At 31.9% G+C, this 20,636-nt stretch overlaps 1 protein-coding gene across 4 annotated transcripts in view; it reads right to left on the reverse strand.

The window, feature by feature from the left end:
- The window catches only part of EPHA5 (EPH receptor A5), a 350,421-nt gene that overhangs the window by 301,157 nt on the left and 28,628 nt on the right, over nucleotides 1–20,636 (reverse strand). The window lies entirely within an intron of this gene.

The following is a 20,636-nucleotide window of genomic DNA, read 5'->3' on the forward strand; positions in this document are numbered from 1 at the left end:
CTTATATTAGTCCTGTATAATTGCATTCTGTTCAGCTTCTGTTATCTTACAGAAAAGTAACTCTCTTTTGTTTGGAATCAACTCTAAACAGTATTTGATTTGATGTACCCTTCGAAGTAAGATTATTGTAAAGTAAGAACTGTAAACTTATTACAGATTTTTATTAGATCTACCAACAAGTTTCTGGGTAGATACACTGCGTTAGAAATAATAGCAAACATCATAACCCTATAAAAGTTTTTCTAGAAAAACAATTACACTTTAGTCTGTTTGTTCACATATGGACCTAGGTGAGTTTTCCAAAGTATGTTCCAGGTGGAGACAATATGTCAGATTTGAAAAATCCCTGGACAGGAAGCCAAGTGTTCTTATTTGTAAATGAAGATACAAATTTTACTTCATTTTCAAATGTCAGCTAATGGACCATCATAAAGTCTTCACTAACTCTTAAGAAAATAACAGAAATGTAATAAGTATTTTATAAAACCAAGTTTTTTCAATTTAATAGATTATTATTTATTTTGGAATTATATGTTTATTTTTTGGTTTGAGGATTATCTTTTTTAATGAAATGATAGTGATAATAGAGAGTAGAGAGTAGTTTATGGGTTTGATTTCAAGTGTTTAATTTTTAAATCACTGGCTGACAGATAAACAGCATAACTCCTCTATAATTCTAGGAGATTCTAATTGGGTTTTGCCTGTGAAAAAGAACTAAACGATGCCTCCTAGAATGAACTTTGTCTGGCTTCTGAGGTAAATTGTGCAGAGTATTTAAACTTCAAGCTCATGTAACTTTAATTATTAATAGGAGCAGAGTGGTTGGCATGTCATGGAGAGAAGATTCAGCAAAGCTGAGAACTGTCAAAACAGTATATTAATATTTAACTTTAAGAGCATATTCATTATATGACAATTTTTATCAACTGATTTGGATAACATGGGTTTAGGCAGTGTAGTTTATAAAAAGGCAGCACTCACATATTATTTGTAAATAACCTATTTGAAACTTGGAAATCATCTTCACAATAAAATATGTTTATTGAGAAAATAGGTTCCTAGTCTCACCAAAGGCTATCAACATATATATAACATATAATCAATGTATATAATGTTTCTATGGGAATCATATTCAAAGTTATAACTGAGAATGTCTGATGCTTATAGTTCTTTTGCAACAGTCCCAGAGACCTGAACCCATATTCCTGTGAGTTAAAATTTTCCTTCCAACCTCAACCTCGCATTTATTTTTTCATTCTTTAACTCAACAATTATGTTGGTTACCTACTGTACTATAGAGACACAACAGTGAATAAGAAAGACAATTACTCTCTTATACCTCACATGCTATTACAGGAAGCATAGGATAGTGAGAAGATGTGATATGATATGATATGATATGATGTGATGTCAGGTTTGTGATAAGTGATGTAAGGGAAATATAAATGCACTCTTACAGCTTTACAATATAGCTACATGAAGCAGGGAGCTACAGGGTTTTGGAATTCTAGGTATATTCATAATAGCCACTCTATGGATACTGAGTCATAAAAACTCTGGAGTCAGTGACTTAATGATTGCCTGAATGGTAATATCTCTGCCTCATCATACAGTGATAACAGACTATATCTATTGTTATGTGTCATACAAAAATTTAACATTTTTTTAATGAAACCATATGAAAAGTTGTAAGTAATACAGGATATTTATCTTATTTTTATAAATAAATGGACTAAGCAATTTAACAATGAACCATGTGCTCTGACAACACTATGGCAAGTATAGTTAACAATAAAATTCAAGGTTTATTTGAAAAAATTACTAAATTTCAAGCAAAATATTAGCAAATGCCAAAAATGCATATATTTGTAATATCAGTAACTAATGTATAATGGACAAAAACTTAAGGTAAAATCCATGATCTAACAGCTAATCTCACATTCCATTACTGCTAATTTTAATATAGATCAGAGAAGAGAAAAGAATTTAATGAAAAAAAAAGACATTTATTTAGTAATTTATAATATAATGAAGGTAAGAATAAAAGAGGAAAAATTGTTATACTTCTGGAAAAGATAGTCAGAGAAGATAAAATAATTACAAGACATAATAAGATTTTATTGAATTATTTTAAATACAAAAAAAATTGGTAATGCTTCAGAACAAAAATTCAACACTTTTTGGTTGATTTGTCATTATTCAATATTTTTCATATTAGTTATTCGCAAGTTCACTGCGGACTGTGTTTGCCACACATTGGTGGATTTGTAACATGCTGCCTATAGACAGGAGCAAAACTTTCATTTACTGTTAACAGTAAATTTCCTTTTCAAGTAATAACAAAATAAATTCTACTGTGATATCTCTCATAATATTTTAATAAATTGGAGATAGATGTCTTTAAAGGCACCAACTGTTGAAAGTCATTTTATAAGTAAAAGAACTTACAAATTCAATAAGCAATACAGGCATTTTAAATCAACTGCTATAGAAAAAAATCGTAATTGGCATAGATGAAATGACCATCTAAGATTTCAATGTTTATTGAACATGATTTGTCTTATTATTAACTACAGAGCTAATAGTCTTTAAGATTTATAAAAGAAAACATTAAAGACTTTTAAGTTGTCTTTTATGATAGGGCACATACTAGTACCTAAATTATTGAATATAAAAGAAATACATAGAACTATGTTGTAGGGGAACAGAAAACACATATGTATAAAATATTTTCTCATTACATGTGCATCTTTTTTTATGTGCAGATGCAGTCGTACAGTATGTAATACAGGAAGTAACCTGTCACCTTCTCCAATTACCACACAGAGTCAGCTATCACATTCAGAAATATTAAGATAGCAAACACTTAAACAGTGCATAATACTTCTTTCCCAGTTTTCCTATGAGGTAAATCAATGTTCTCATCTCTAGAAATATTTAATAACTGACCTACTTGACCTAATTCATAAAAGGAAGCCACTGCAAAAATGAACTTAACTAAAAATCTTGTTACTGTGGTTGTGATTTCATGATACGAAATTTTGCACAATATTATAGTAATTGATTTAATTCACCCTTAAAAATAAATAAAGCTGATTTTGGCATCACACTATTAACACAACCAACTTTCAGATCCCAACATATAGATTTGTTATAGCAGTCATTTTAATATTTATTTAAATATTGAATTTCAATAAATGTTAACTGAATATCACATATAGCTAAGTCACACCTTGAGTAATAATTTTACATTTAGAAAAGAGGCATTATGTAAAACATGACTTGATATTTAAATTTATCACTGGCAATGGAAGAACAAAATGTATTAATTTAATGAAATAATATAAAATACTTTTGAACTTTTCAGGTTTTAAAAATACTGTAATAGAAGCCTAACATATCATAGAATATAGGAATTGCTTACTATGTTTCCCAGAGTCCATAGAAAATATCATCATTAGTTATTTTGTTATTTTGATCAAATATATAAATGTTACTCATTTTAATTCAAAGTTCAAATTTCATTTTGTTATAAATCTTTATAAGATTTGTAATGCTTTATGTGTTTCATTGTATAATGATATAACCTCGAGTCCTAGAACTCATTTTTAAAAAACTCAGTGAATGTTTGTGTCCTTTTTTTATTCTGAGTGCCTAGCATAATTCTAGTACATAGTTTGCTGGATAAATATTTGTTCAGTGAATGAATGAACAAATGAGTACACAACTATATAGCAATAAATTAGGTTCAAAGGCATAATTCTAAGGTTATATGCAAACACATACAATTTCAAATCGAAATTGTATTTAGAAAATTCATTTGACCATGTGTGATGCAGCAGATTTAGAGAAAATATAAAACATTTTTTTAGAAGACATTAGTTCAATATAACTCTCTGTGGATTTTGCATAGCTGTCTTCTCTGTCCAACCATGGAGCGATAGATGAGATTATACAGATGTCTAATTAGAGTGTAAACTAAGTAAATTATTTAGTTTTCATTTATGCAAGTTAAAGGGAATTTATTTCACTGACCCTCTTGGAAAAGGTAGATTTGAAATCCTCCCTAAACATGGCTTGCATGCGTAGGTCACTGAATCTCTGAAATAGGAATGTAGAACAAGCCTGATCTGGCCCAACCAACATACTAGAAATTATGTATAGGCTATAATTTCCCATGGCAGTCTAACTAAATGTTTCTACGATGTCTTAGACAAAATTTCCAGGCATGTGTAAGAAAGTAATTCTTAGGTACCGCTCCATATGCTATTTTGATAAAAGTGGCAAAAATGCTCCTTTACTCCTATTTGTCTATATCACTGTATTCAGAGAGGTTTTCAAAGGAGAGTAAGTTTGTTGCTTGAATTAAAATGTTTCCTAAACCTACATTCTGCTGAACATTTTTCATAATGATGTTTCCAAGTATAGTGAGTGAAATGTTTCCTGATCAAATAATTTGGGAGAATCTGAGTGCCCATTAAGTATATTAAGTGCCCATTAGTATATTAAAGGCTTGGTATAATGCAGCAGATAGAGAAACCCATTTAATTCCATTTAATTAAATATTTTCCAAACTTACTTGAGTATAGAACCCCTAGGCTTAACCACACCTATTTCCTACTCCAGAAAATCTTCAGTAAAACATCACTTTGGGAAATACTGGGCATCACTTCAGATACTTTAGCCTTCTTTAATTATTTGCATCCTAAAAGTTTGTCTTGTTTAGTAAATGCATGTGTAGTTTGAAGAGGAGAGAGAGATCTTCTACACGAGCCTTGCCTTTTCTGTGTCTGACCATATGATAACATACTACTCCTTTAGAAAAATAGAAATCAGTAATTTGGAATCTAAATTCTCAAACTTCAAATCCACACCTCAATTTTCCAACTTTACCATACAAATGATTTCTTCGTTACATTTACAAAAATTCCAACTGTGAACTAATCTAGTGTTAACACCTTTGTACATACTACAATTGTTCATCATTTGAAACTTCAAATCAAAGTCAGAACAATAAAAGCATAAATTTTGAGCATTACAAAAAATCTTAAAAATTATCAACAACATTTTTTTAACAGATGAGTAAACTGAGGTAATTAAAGTTTGGAATAAGTCACAAATTTAAATCAGTATAGACTCAAGTTGCCATTATTGTTTGCTCTTCTTGCTGATGCTGTTTTTGTGATGGTAGTTTTCAGTTTTACACCATCTGAATTAATAACCTCTTTAAAGTATTGAAATATATTGGCCAAACCTGTCTAATACTATGAAGAACCCCAACTATAAAATCCTATGATTTGCTTATTATTTTTCACAGCTATGTCATAAATTGTCCATCTGAAGATTTGGGGAGCTGCACAGGAGAAAATTCACTTCAATGTTTTACTGATTGCATTTACGATATTGTCACTTCATTTCCATTTCTACTTTCAAAGGACAACACAATATATGTAGAGGTCAGAAATGAAATTCAGTGCACTAATGAATGATGCTCTCATGAAAATTACTGATGTTTGGCTAGCTAGAAAGCACTATCCACATCTGATGAAATGATACTTGCCTTGAACGTTACAGGTTAATGACATGCCAATACCAGTTTCTGGAGCCACGTTGTTTCCTAATATTAGAATTGAAATAATATATGCCATTTTGCTCATAATAACCTTGATATATATATTTTAAGAATGTAAAAGAAGTGAAAAATTATAAGGGGAGGTAAATGCAGTATACTATCACTACTGTTAATTACTTTTAAAAATTTCACTTTTTGATCCAATATCAAATAAAGCAAACAGTAAACCAGAGAAGCTTGTTTAATGAAGTGACTATCTCTCAGGATTATACTCATGGTTATGCCCTTAATTGTGCAGACTGGAAGGATTTGTGACACAAATTGAATAATCTTGCATTATTTGAATAATTTTTAATCACAGCAGAGGCTGTGATTCACTGGCTTATCGTACATTTGCATGTTATAATCGACTAAAATCCATGCATGCCCAACTATACAAAACTCTGCTTAAAATGAAACTTCTCCCAACAGCTTTGGCACCTGTCCTATCCTGATGCATATAATGTAGAGTGGATTACATGAAGGATTGTGTTATACATTTATGAAGTATATGCACGCCATTTCCATTAACTACATTCTAGAGCAAATGTTAAAAAATAAAGCTGAATTATATTTGCTCAATAATTTCAGAATCATAAACTATGTCATTAAATAGTCATAATAACATTTTGGAAGATTTAAAATCATGTAAAGAAATACTACATAAGAAAAGCAATATAAACTGAGAGTAAAGTTTGTCTTCCTCTTTTGTTTCTGTATTTTTGCATCTATAACTTGCTTCTAAGCAAGAGACAACTTTAGACGTAGCATAGGGACTTTCAGAACCAGGTCAGCAATCACAAGGGTGATTTTCTTGGGCTCTAAGGAAACAAAGAGCTAATAGGATCTTATTAGTTTTACGCCTACTCATAATAACTGAATATAGAAAGGAGTATGTGATTATTATGCAGTCAAAATAGCATGGAGGAATAGAGGTATTTGTGTTATAGAAAATAAAAAGGATGATAATTAAAAGACACACAATCAGAGACTGCGGTGAAGTCCAAAATATACAAACAGTGGAGCAAGTATTACTACTAAGATTTTAAATAAATCAAATAGACCATTAAATAAGATTATTGAGTGCTGGATAAATTTCATATATTGTATAGATCGGTCTTTAGAGAAATGGTGGAAATTATATACTGAGACAACTCATTTCACTGCAAATTTTGAGAATAAAATATTTCATATTGGTAACTATTTTAATAATTAAATCAAATTTATATGGGAAAATAACTTTATACTTAAAGAAATGCTCCTCATCAGAATTCTCAAAAGACACTCAGTGAGATAAAGTCCCAATACTTTCTTTTTAAAGCTGTTCTCCTTACTGCAGAGATAGCCCCCAACAGTTATAGCCACACTTACAATGCATGATTCCATCCTTTGTCCCCAACCCAGTTAGACTTGTTTGCTGTCATGACGGAACTGAAGCAAGAAGAACCCATAAAATCTTTTTATGTGGAATTTGTAACATTCCCAGTCAGTGTGATCTGCGTCTCTTTTATATGGGAGGTCAAATGTGGAACTGTAGGGAAGCCATGTGCAAAGTGAAGCAAAGAAATCTGTTGTTTGCAGAGAGAAGAATGAAGAAATAACTGGTCAGAAGCAGGAACCAGAGAGAGAGGGCCACCACTGCCTGTCCTTGGGAGATGCCCAACCCCTTAGTACCATTACTTCAAAAATTCAATTAATCTTTTATTCTCGGAATTAATAAATACTATTCATTCTCTTAAGCCAGCTGAAGTCAGTTTATGTTACTTGAAACCAATTGAAATTTTACCAACAGAATAATAAATAACTAAATCAGCCTTAGTTATTTGAGCAGCTTACAAAGTTTGAACACCTCCTGGAAACTATCCCTGTAATTACAGTATTTTATTTTAATAATTTATAAGTCAAATATTCCCTCCATACCTTATTTAAGAGAAAAAGGAGAATAACACTTAAGTTGTGAAGATCAAGTTTATTATCGGGTACATGCCCATCATTGTTCCCCTGCTCTAGATCTGAGTAAATGATGGATACAAAAGATTTTCAAAGAGTGTTAAGTTTCCAAAGATTTGTGTATACCCACAATCAAAGAATCTACAAAGTGATAATGTCTGTTTTTCGTAATCATTTTCTGCCTTCACTGTGAATTTTCCCTTTTGTTGTAATTAGTATGCATTCCTGCTTTGATTTGTGAAACTGAATTGTTCATCAGTGAAAAGGAATTAAATGTTTTAAGAAACTTTACACAAAGTAAAGTGCCAGAGTGACTTTTAGTGAAACCACTCAAGTCTGTATTGATAAATTACCTGCATGCTTAATTTAACAAGTGAATACATTTTTCCATCTTTAAGTTTTAGCTATGTGTTAATGGTCAAAACATAATGACCTTATAAGTTTATCACAGCCACCACCTACCTCTTTGGAAGAATAAATGCAAGAACAAGAACCTGGAACAGAAACCAAGAACAAGAATAATGGCAACATTACACACTGAGTGCTTTATATGGGCCAGGCATTGTGCTAAACATTGCATCATTAACTCACTCAAATCCTTATAACAATTTTGTTCAGTAGTTAGTAGTATACATAAAGTATAGATGATGGAACAGAGAAAGAAAGAGATTAACTTGCTACATATCAGGTAGTAAAGGATGGAGCCAGATTTTGAAATTATAATATAAATTAGTAATTTGGGTCAAACTCAATAAAGAGGTAGTCCCCAGAGGTGTATATATGTTTGTATGGGTTTTATACTTCACAACTCTAGGGGACATCATTCAAAATTTATTGATTGTAAGTGTTGAGGAGAGGACCTGAGTCCTTTTTACCAGTGTAATATCAGTGCATGGCACATAATAGTCTTTTGGGAAAAAAAAAGTTATATACTTAGAAGTATTCTTGGCTGAGCCTTGTGTGACAACAAATAAATAGGAAAGAACCCCAAATTTCGACATATTTTTTTCACTATTCCATTTTTAACTAAAAATCTAAATGTAGTCTTTTGGGTCCAAACAATCACTACTTCTTAAAGATTAGATATCTAATTGCGTATTAATTAGTGACAGGTACAGTTAACATGAATTTATACTTGAGGCATAAAGCAACATGGTAGTGAAAAAGAGAAAAAGGTCATTACAGAGCTTACAGTGTTCCCACAAACAATAGGTAACACTACAAATATCTAATTGCCAGTGTGTTCAATACACGATAAGTGCTATATTGATTCAGCCTAGGAAGTGGCCACCCTACCTGGGGGTAATGAAAGGTTTCATGTATAACTTGAGCTGGACCTGGAAAAAATGATTAACATTAAAAAAGGTTGTATGGAGGGTAGAAAAATGTATTTTAAGTAATTGTGCAAAACACTAGAGATTGAAATTTATATGAATCTTTTGGGGAGTTGAAAAGAGAGAAATCAGTTCATTTGGGGGCAAGTCTGATGGGATATAACATCACAAAGACAGCAGCAGTGCGGCTCCGAAGAACCAAAATTCCAGGCTGAGCAGTTTGCACCATCATTTTCTGCATTGGTGCAAGTACTGAATAACATAAAGGAAAAAGAGAGAGAATAAGGCAATGAATAGCAAAATCCTCAAAAAACTTCAAATACGAGAGGAGTCTTGAGCATTCTCTCTTCCCCTGTTGCCTTTAATGGAAATAATCAACAGGAATGCTGGATGATTACAGTATATTTTTTTCTCTGTGGGAGAGGGAGATTATGTACTCAGAACCATAAAGCATTTGCTTGCAAAATTAATTCAAATTGACTTGCATGGGAGCACTGTCACATGAATTGAAAACAGCTGAAGGATAGTAAAAAAACAAAAAAAGACATCATGATAAATAGCAATCAAACCACTTGGAAAAATACCTGGTGTTTGGGCCCCAGGGACGACTGCAAGGCCTAGTTTTATTTAACATCTTCACTAATGAATGGGAAGATGGGAGTAAAAAGAAATATATTATATTCACATATCAAAACTATAGGCCCAGATCATGCATGGACTATGTCATTTGGCAGAGAAAAATCTAGACAGAGACCTACAAATCCCCTTATACATAATGGGGAAAGGAAAATACTAGGGCCTAATATGAAACAGTTTGGAATTAAAAGGTAAACGTAGCTTGTTCATGACTATTTAGAAATGTCCTGAAACTGTTCACATTTGTGCTCCCTGCTTGTAATACAGACAAGTGGAAAAAGCAATCCAAATAAGAAATACATCAGAAAAATTAAGAGCTGGATACGAAGCTATACAAAATAATGAGTATGGATAACATAACTGTACATATTGCAATCTGGTGGTGGGGGGAATAGATGGTGGTTGGGATGGAGGGACGAAGGACCTTCCAGCATGAGCTGCTAAAAGGGAGGGACAGAGTTCATCTTGGAGCCATACAAGTATTTTCTTGAGGAAATAATACTTAAGTCAAGATCTAAAGAATGGAACATTTAACTAGCCAATTGCATTTGGGTTAAGAAGGGATTTAACAAGAGGATATTATGGGTAAGGGTCATTTTTCAGCTTACGTTTATGAGTTTCCCTGTAATGTGAAGAAAGTGTTTTAATAGCCTCAAAAGAAGAAAATATTTGCATTATTTCATATTGATTTTAAATGTGTAATCAGAGTGATATCTAATGAACAAATAATCCATGTGTATCTCAATCCTTCACAGAAATACACTGTGACTACTGCTACTTCATTCTACAGCAACTATTTGCATACATCAGAGACTAAATACACAATTGCCTCATGTGCAGAAGCAGAGCTGGACATTTTAAAGAACTATAAATGCTAAGTTTCCATGTGGGAAATCTAGATGCAAAATTTTGTCTTCTAAACTTCAGCGTATGCTTAATGACTACCATGAATTCCTTAAATTATTTATCTTAATGACCTTACAGATTGGGCGTGCTTTCTGTTTTTCTAAAAATAATGAATACAAAACTACTTTGGATCAGGCTTGTTCTTCATTATACTTGCATTTGCATTATATATTATAATATCCATCCCCTTTAGAATTCCTTTCTATCACTGTCCAAATAAAGAGCTTCTGTATATCTACTGATGTGCTCTTTTTTACCCACTTCAGCATTACTTTAATCTTTATTAGCCTCTCCAAGCTCAGCGTGGGCCTCAGCGCTTGTGCTTATCTTTCCTCTTCTTCAGTAAAGCAGAAATAAAGTTCTGGCAAAACTCACCGTGATCATAACCAAAATACAAGGGGTTAGTAGAGTCCAAACTTTTCTCCTCATTATTTTCCATTAATTTGGGGGACAGGGAATCATACATACATTACATCCACACTTTTGCCAAAATCTGAGTATTGGAAAAGAAAATCCAGCTTAAGTTTGTCTTAATTCAGGAGAACCCCCATAAAACTCTAATGATGTAGTCAGAGTCCATTTTGAGTAATCTAAACCTGAGTTACTTTCAACTTTAAAAGTTAAGTGTGCAGGATCTCTGTCTCAAAGAAATTAGAAGATAGGACAAAGTGACAATAAAACAAGAAAAGCCATAAACTTTTGCTTTGAAGTATCTGTCATGTAGAGCTATTGCCTTTTCTTTCTCCCCCAGGCAGAGAGCATGTTACACTGTCCCCATTTTAGTACAAATATGACTTAAGTCACTATTCTGAAATCTCCCTTAAATGAATAAATAATTATGAATAACCCTAATAGCCTCTAAGATCAGCAGAAGAAAAGATTTTAAAGTAATGTTTATCCTCTTTATTTTACTGGGAGAAGAAGACAGAGGAAAAATAAAAGCAGAACTTGCAACACAACTTAGAGGTGAGGCTCAGGGGACAGTGGAGGCTTCTCCACTGTGTGCTGCGGGAAGTGCAGACAACTCAGTGGGGAAAAGGCTGGTGCTACCACAGTGAAGGAGGCAGGTGTATCTTGTGATCATCTACAACAATAACACATGGAAAAAAAGAGCAATAGTGGAATTTCTGAGACGGAACAGCATAATCCATTCTAAAAAAATACCATAACTATTCATTTTATTCTCATAAGAATAAGCCTTGGAAACACTTGCTAAAAATTTCCAGGAAACAATAATGTTCACATCCATGCTGAGACTATATATATTAATCAATATTAAATGTTCCAGGTAGTGACTGAACTAACTCTAAGGTAATCAGAAGGAAGCAAAATGCATCTTCAGAGTGTGTACAGATAGGATGGCAAAGCTATGACTATAAGCTTTAAGGGTAGAAAGTAAAAGAGAGCAAAGGCTTAAGTGGGATAATATTTGTTTTAGAAGGAGTCTGTCGATTCTATTGTTATTCAGCCATGATTCGATCAGAAAATTGGAACAGATTATTGCTATGAAGTTGTTAATCCATTCTGAATAATTCAAAATTTTAATTGAAGTGGGATTTATGTAAAGCACAACTTCTACCTTTAAGAAAAATGCTTTAAAAATGTTTAAAGTCTTTGTTAATCTTTTTTCTAAAGTCTAGACTTGAAATGTACTACTACACATTTGACACAATGGGAAAGTGGGGACTTGCAGACATCGAGTTCTTGAGTTTATAGACAGAGTTAATTCTCCAAATCCCAAAATTTGGTATCTAAAAAAATAGAGAGACATTCTACAACAAAAATAAATGTTCTATCAAGCCACAAAAAGACAAGGACAACCTTAAATGCATAGTGCTAAGTGAAGGAAGCCAACCTAAAAAGACTACATACCATGTGATTCCAACTATATGACATTCTGGAAAAGGTAAAACTATGAAGACAGTAAAAATAACAGTATTTTCCAAGATTTGGAAGGAGGTAGGGAGGGAGGGCATATTTAGGGCAGTGAAACTGTTCTATATCATCCTATAATGGTAGGTACATGACAATTTGTATTTGTCAAAACCTACAGAATGTACAACAGAGAGAATAAACTCTAATGTGAGCTTTTGACTTTAGTTAATACTACTGCATCAATATTGGCTCATCAATAGTAACATATGTACCACATTAATGGAATATGTTAATTGTAGTGAAAAGAGGGTAGAGAAGATGTTAACTTGTTATACAGGAACTCTCGGTAGTTTGTGCTCATTTTTTGGCAACCAAAAAAATAGTCTATTAACTTAAATATATCAAATAATAATAAAGTGTATAAATATTTTTAAATAAAATTTGATGAAAGCATAAATAATGGAGGGATAACTATAGAGTCTATAATGAAAAGTAATGAATCTCCAGGCCTTTTCATTCCTTAGCCCCATTACTACAATCGGTAGAAACTGTGTCCTTATCAGTTGAAGCTGAAAAACTTTTAGAATCTCAATATGAGATCTTTAAAACAGGCTGATCTGGAGGAGGAAAATATAATTACTCAAAAAAATCAGTGAAATTTAGAATTGAGATAAACCACCTATACTTTACATCAGTTAAACCCAAAGTCAGTCTATGCTTTGCTTGTTTGTTTGTTGTTTCTGTTTAGAATTAAAGACCCGTTGTAGAAAAATTAAAAATATAAATTAAACTCTTCTTCTCCCTTTAATTTTATTCAAAGTGAAATTGAAGTATTGAGTCCCATATTGGGGTGTTAAAGTAGGAACACTCTTGCATTCTACTTATTTCATTGAAAAGTCTTACGCCAGGTAGCTGAATGGTTGTTTTAACTGCCAAAATGTTGCTTTCTGGCTATATTTGAAAATAAGCTATTTAGAAGAAACTTTTAAATAAGCCATCAACCTTTCTATTTTATTGGCTTCGGGGTCACACAGAGCATTCAAATGCATTATCTTATTTTATCCTGGAAACAATACTGTGAGATAGATGACATAAATAGCCAACGACCCCACTTAACAGATAGAAAAGCTGAGATTCACAGAGATCCAGAAAATTAGAGTGAATTACAGACATAGCCTGGAAACAAGTTAATTAATTCTGTTAATTGTGTGTAATTATAATTATATAGATATATACAAAGAATATAACAAATGTAATTTATATGTTTGAGCACCTATGTGCTATATATCGTTCCAACACTTACGGTCTTTCAGTGAATAGAATACAACCCACTCTGATCCATTTAAAACTTTCTTTGAGGTGAATTTTCTATTCAACACCAATACTTCTGTATAAACTAAAAGTCTGGGCACCATCCAGAACCTAGTCATGTCTCTGAAGACCTAACTATTTGGAAAAGCTCACCTCTTTTAAAATAATCAGTATCCTGGAAAACCTGGGTTTGAAATGGATTCAGTCTCTTACCTACTGTATAACTTTGGGCAAGTCACTTACCCTTACTGAGCCTCTTCCTCATCTATGAAAAGAATACTAAATATCTCTCTGTGCATTGTCATTGTTAGTACTAAGTGTTAGTACATATGTTTATGTACTGAAAGTATATTTTTTCATGGCAAGACAATTAAAAAGAGTGCTTTGGCACTTCATGTACCAAAGAACACACACTCTTCCCAGCTGTGTCACAAACTACTTGAATGACCTTGAGCAAATACCGTTACCTCTCTACAACTTTTGCAAATATATAGAAAGAAAGGGTAGGACTAGCAAACAATTAATCTACCACCTTATTCTCTTTGATTAATCATTCTCATGATTAATCTTTTTAATCTTTACTTTTTTTTCATTATTGTTTTCTTTTTCTTTACTGTTACAGCACGAGTGCCTAGAATAGTGACATATACACAGTTTTCAATAAATATCTGTTCAATGAATGAATGCAGCAAATTTGCATAAAATTTGCAATAACATAGTACTTCTAGATATGTCCAGATAAAAAAGGGAAGGAGACTTATAGTTACTATTATGAGGCAGACACACAGACAGATACACATACATATACATGTGTGCACGCACACATGCACACATACTGCTTATCACATATGTAGTGGCTATAATGGACATGCAGAAGCCCAAATTCTAATGATATTTCCTAGTTAACAGTAAAGTACTCGAAGACTACATGGAAACCGTTTTAGCATGTAATAACCAGAGAAGTTTTAAAAAATAAAGTCTCTCCTGATACAAAAGAAAAAAATACTGATGCTTGTGTAATAAAAAAAAAAAAAAGACTCTTCATTGATGCCAGAATCACAAACTGGCAACTTAAATGAGAGAAGAGTGTCAGGTAGAAAGTGAGTCAAACAGAAGAATTTGCTTATTCTCTTAAAGCTAGTCTTTACTCAGTTTTGGACTATTGAGGCCATGAAAGGCTCCTGGCTCTGGCTTTCTGAAACACCCAACTAAACGGAAAAACTGGAAATTCAGATTTTATATGAAATCTCACAATTTTAAGTGCTGACAATGAATTCATAAACATATACTTATATGCAAAAACAAACAAACAAAAACACTTATGCACTGGTGGATTTCTTAGTATAAGGGGAATAGAAATGCAGCAGAAGGTCAAAGAGAGTCTATTTACTGATTTCCAACACTGGGCCACATTCTTCTTTAGGTATTTGGTTTGTTTGGCTTTTTGTTTGTTTGTTTGCTTGTTTTGATTTTTTTCAGTCATTTACTTAGTTTGCATTGCAAAACTATACCTTAGTAATGCATTTTATTAATTAAAAACAACAAATTGTTATCCTTCCAATAAATATTTATTGAAGTTCTATTACAAACCAGGAACTGAGCCAAGTTTTAGAAACACTGTAGAGTAGTAAATATGAAATAGCTACAAGAAGTCTAGGAGTTTATAATATAATAAAGAACACAAATACAGAAAAAGTATTACAGGTGCGATGATTGTTTTAACAAGTATATGGTACATGTGCTTGATTAGGAGGGATGAATAAGGTGCATCCTTTAAATTCTTGCCCAATTCTTATGCCTAGATTTGGGGAATGGTTCTTCATCTGCCTGAGAAATAATTATATTATTCCTAAGGTCTGAAATTTAGAAGAATGCTCTGAAAAAAAGTGAATAAATTATAGCACTTTCAACAAATATTCACACAATTGCTTCTTTATTTTGCATAAAGAGTTTTGAAATCCCACAAGGCCAATTCAATTTAATTAAATACATATTTACAAATACAGAACCTTTATTAGGCAATATCCCCATTACTGTAGGTACATATTTGAAAAAGATTGCTTCAGTTTAATCTAGGAATTCTGATAAGAAGAGGTGACTGTATAGAAATACTACAAAACTAAGGTTTCCCATAAAATAAGAGAAGAATCAACAGTTAGTCTCTAAAACAAAATTCTTCACTTAGTTGGTACACAGTAAATATTTCTTAAATGAATAGAGGAATAAGATTAAATTATATTAGCCTCACTGAAGGTCAGGGCCCTTGTCTGGCCCAGTTTTATATGAATCACAGAATGTGGCATAATATCTGCACACAAACAATATTTAAGGCCACTTAATAAAAATCATACTTGACTTTTGAAAACTATGTTAATGTGAAAATCATACTGTTTGAATTTGAAATCAAATGATTTAAAAAGCCTTATATCTACAAACACAGAAATTCAAACAGAAGCATTGTGTTCTTTATTAAAATACTATATCAAATCATAAAACTATATCATAAACTATTCTAAAATTAACTGTTACTTCTTAAAATGAGTTTATCACACCTGAGGAAAAAACACATAATTCCTTAGCTTATATGTTTCTCTCTGAAGATGAAGTAGAGAGGATAAGAGACAAAATTTTAAAAGAAAATAAAGATGCAGTTTTCTCTGAAAAATAGTTGAATTCCAATATGTATAACCTGTTTCTAAGATTATATTTCTGGAGGAAAGTATTTAATTCTGATAATTTATATTCTCTCAGATTTTCATTATTTGAGAATATTTTAATTTCTCCTTCATTTGTGAAGGATAGTTTTACAGGTATGGAATTCTTGCTTGACAGTCGTCTTCTTTCGGCATTTTGAATATGCCATCCAACCTCTGTCTGGCCCCATTGTTTCTACTGAGAAATCAGCTATTAATAGTATTGAGAATCTCTTATACACGAGTTTCCCTCTTGCTGCTTTCAAAATTGTCTTTCTTTGGCTTTTGACAGTTTAACTGTCCAGTTGTGGATCTCTTTGAGTTTATTCTACTTAAGTTTCTCAAGTTTCTTGAATGTGTGTATTAATGTTTTTTCATCAAATTTGGGAAGTTTATGTCCATTAATTTGTCAAATGTTTGTTTTGACCCTTTTGGCCTCTCTTCTTCTTCTGAGATTCCCATTATGTCTATGTTGTTCCTTAGGTCTCTGAAGTTCTATGTATTTTTTTCTTCATTACTTTTTTTTTTTCTGTTCCTCAGATTGGATGTCCTGTTTGCTGATTCTTTTTTATGCTTGCTCAAATCTGTTATTAAGCCTCTGTAGTATTTTTTTTTCATTTCAGTTATTGCACTTTTCAACTCTAGAATTTTGTTTTAATAATTTCTGTCTTCATCGATATTCTGAATTTGATAAGACAACATCATTCTTACACATTCCTTTAGTTTTTTAGACATCATCTTCTTTAGTTCTTTCAGCATATTAAAAATAGTCAACTAAAATCCTCATCTAGAAAGTCAAATATTGAAGCATTCTCAGCACAGCTTCTATTGATTGCTTTTGTCTTGCATATCAGCAACACTTTCTTCTTTGCATGTGTCATATTTTTATGTGGAAAATTAGGCATATTAAATAATATAGTGTGACAACTCTGCAAATTAGATTCTCCCCACTTTTGGGGGTTTGTGGTTGTTTGGGTGATTAATAACTTTTGTAGATTCTGTACACTCCTTTTCTTTGACATGTGTAGCCATCAAATGGCTAGTGCTTACTTGTAAACTAGTGCTTGGACATAACCATTAACTGTCCACATCTTTGCTGAGGGTCTATGTGTGCATTGTGGAACAAGTTTTCAATATTACACTAAGTAACTAAAGATGCTGCCTTAGCCTTCACTTCCTACTTGTCCCTGCTTGTTCCTGCTTGGGCAGATCCTCAAGGTCAGTCAGCAGTAAAAACTTAGGCCTTTCTCATATCTTTCCTGAGGATACATATATCCTCAGGCATGTGCACAGCCCTATACATGTGCCTTCTAGATTCTCAATAATATGCTATAATATTTTAAAGTCCCAATGAACATCTCATTTTCCAGCTATTCCTTTCAAGTTTTTTCAGTTAGCTAGCCTATTATTTGTCCCCCCCCCCCCCCCCCCCCCCCCCCCCCCCCCCCCCCAATTTTTATCCACTTTCTCAGACAGACAAAAAGTTAGGCAGTAGCCTCTCTTTTGATAAATACCTACCTGGGGAAAAGTTTTTAGACTGGGAGAGCTCTATGTCAGGTTGAATCAAGATAGTCTCACATTGTAGTCCGTCAGGAAGATATCGACAGGTCAAATAATGACATTTCTCTAGAATTAAAACTTATAGTATCTCCTACCCCATTCTGCTCCCTCCAGTGTCTACCAGGCTGCTGGTTTTCACCATGAGAGCAGGTTTTGGCTTTTCAAGGCTACCTCAGAGCTAGAGAGGTAGAAAGGATATAGGGGAAGTTGAAATGCCACAAACCTTGCTATTCTTACAAGATTCAGTCATTTTTTCCTTTACTTAATATTCCCCATATTGCTCCAAAATTTTGGTTGATTTCCATGGTTCTGAGAAAGTTAATTGTGAAAATTTTTTTCCACTTTCTTATAGCTTCATTGAGGTGAAAATTTTTGGAGGTCCTTATTTTACAAATTTTGTTGACCTCATTCTGATGATCTGTATTTCATCTAGGATTATGTTGCTTATCTAATCTTAAATGGTATAGCCTACTAAAATATATTAGGAGTTTATATATTTTTATTTTCTTAATTTTTGCATTTGAGTGAAATAATACAAAATATAATGCCTAGATTCCACATACATTTTCCACACTTGAACAAATACATGTTCACTAAGCTCCTCTAAATTATCATCTCTTTCTTCAATATTAATATCAGATACAGCTATGTCAAAGGGAGCACACTCATTAAAAAATTATGAGAATTTTGAAAAAGATACTCATTGTTTAAAAAACTGAGCAAAATCAGCACTATACTAATAGTTACAATAGAAAGAAAAAAGCATGTAGGTATTAGAATGATTAGAAAGATCCCATTTTTTATACAGTGATTATGTTTTTATAGAAAAATCTATGGGGTTTTATACAGAAATCATGTACAAATTGATTAATTTTCCCCCAAAATTATTTCTTGTTGCAAGATAAACTACAAAATCATATTTATACTCTCACAGATACACTCTGTGAAAATTCTTTTAAATAACTTCTGAGTGGAAACAGGAGAAAAAGGCAAAACCAAATTCAAAGAGAATATTACATATATTCTCAGGATTCTAAAAAATTAATTTCAACACAACATGTGAGCCATTTTCTCAGAAAGGGCTTTTAAAATATTTATTCAATAAATCATTTTTGGTACATGAAATAAAGTGTATGTATACACACACACACACACACACACACACACACACACACGTTTTCATAGATATTAGCCAGACATTTACTTGTACAGAGGTAATGACAGATGAAAGAAAGAAAAAATTGGGGGTAGGGGGAGAAAGAAAGGGAAGAAAGAAAAGTGTAAGAAAGATATGAGGCACAGACTATTAGAATATATACCATTACATTGACACTTACTGTATCTGTGTTGTACAATGTTTTTTCCTTTGCCCTACCTTTATATTCAAATATCTTAACTATGTAGTAGTATAGCTTTTTAAATATTGTATCTCTAAATATAATCATAACTTTTAACAATTTAAAACAAATATCAAATTGATGAAAAACAGGACAGTATACTGAGATCTAAGATGTTAACATAAGAAGGGTCTTCAAAAAGTTCATGGAAAGTTTGTATTATCTTTTAACTCCATTTTTCTTTGCTACTTTTTGAAGTACTCCTGTATATATTATGATGAATAAGAATATCAATACTACTTGTTTTACTTCCTTAATAATAACTTTCTTACTAAAGGACTGTTTAACACACCTGGTTTTCTCATTAATTAAAAAAAATATATATTTTTTAGCTATTCAGGTTGTTATAACCAGATTTTTTATAATATTTGATTACTCAAACTGAAATTAACCTCCAATGTCATGAAAAATATTATCAGCGTGCATAATTTTTAACTAATTGCCTATATACACTATATTATAATAGTTTTAAGTAGTCAAATTGTTTAAATAATTTTCTTAAAGAGGATAATAGAAAATATTATCTGCCTTTGTCTCAACATGGTTCTATAATAAGGCTGTATACTTTTAGCTTGAAAACTAGAAAATATTAAAATACTAAACTTATTAGGTAAAAAAAACTCTCAAAGTCTAAATTGATTTTTAATGTAAGTCACACAATAAATTTAACATTTTCTGTGTAATGTGATGATCTTATATCACAACATTTTAGTTATATTTTTATTTTCCATCTGATAACATGGATGTGTTGTGAATTGAGTCGAAGGTAATTGGGAACCTTTTTAATCTAAAGGTAGTATGATTTTTAGTATTATAGACACTTTGAGATATATATTGCTAAAATAAACTTACATATAATTTTCACTCAAAAGACTATTTTTATTGGACACATTAAAATTATTTACTAAAAAATATTGTTAATTATAAAAATCTTCCAATAAAAACATCTTATCTGAAAAGTTTTCAGTGAAGAAAAATCCAAGAAGTGGAAAACAACCTTTGAATGGAAAAAAAAAAAAAATCTAATCATCTGAGAAATTTTTAATCTTAATCTCAATGGAATTTAAAGGAATTTCTTATAATATTTTCACTCCCTAATTCTGAAAATGAAATAAAAAATAAATTGGTCCCAGCTTTGAATCAACACTGGTCATAGACATGTTAAATTTTATTTCTCATATAATATCACCATGATAATTGCAAATCAGCAGCAAATCAAATACTCTTTTTTATATTAATTAATTTTGAAAGTTTGTTAGTTGCTTCAATCTGAAATTTTCCTGAATGTTGAAGGAAACTCCACATTACTCTGTGGAGAAATTGTCAAAGTGGAAGATAATATGTTTGTTATTCAGTCATTGCA

Source organism: Cynocephalus volans, chromosome 9 (assembly GCF_027409185.1).
Source record: "Cynocephalus volans isolate mCynVol1 chromosome 9, mCynVol1.pri, whole genome shotgun sequence".
Lineage (NCBI taxonomy): Eukaryota > Metazoa > Chordata > Mammalia > Dermoptera > Cynocephalidae > Cynocephalus > Cynocephalus volans.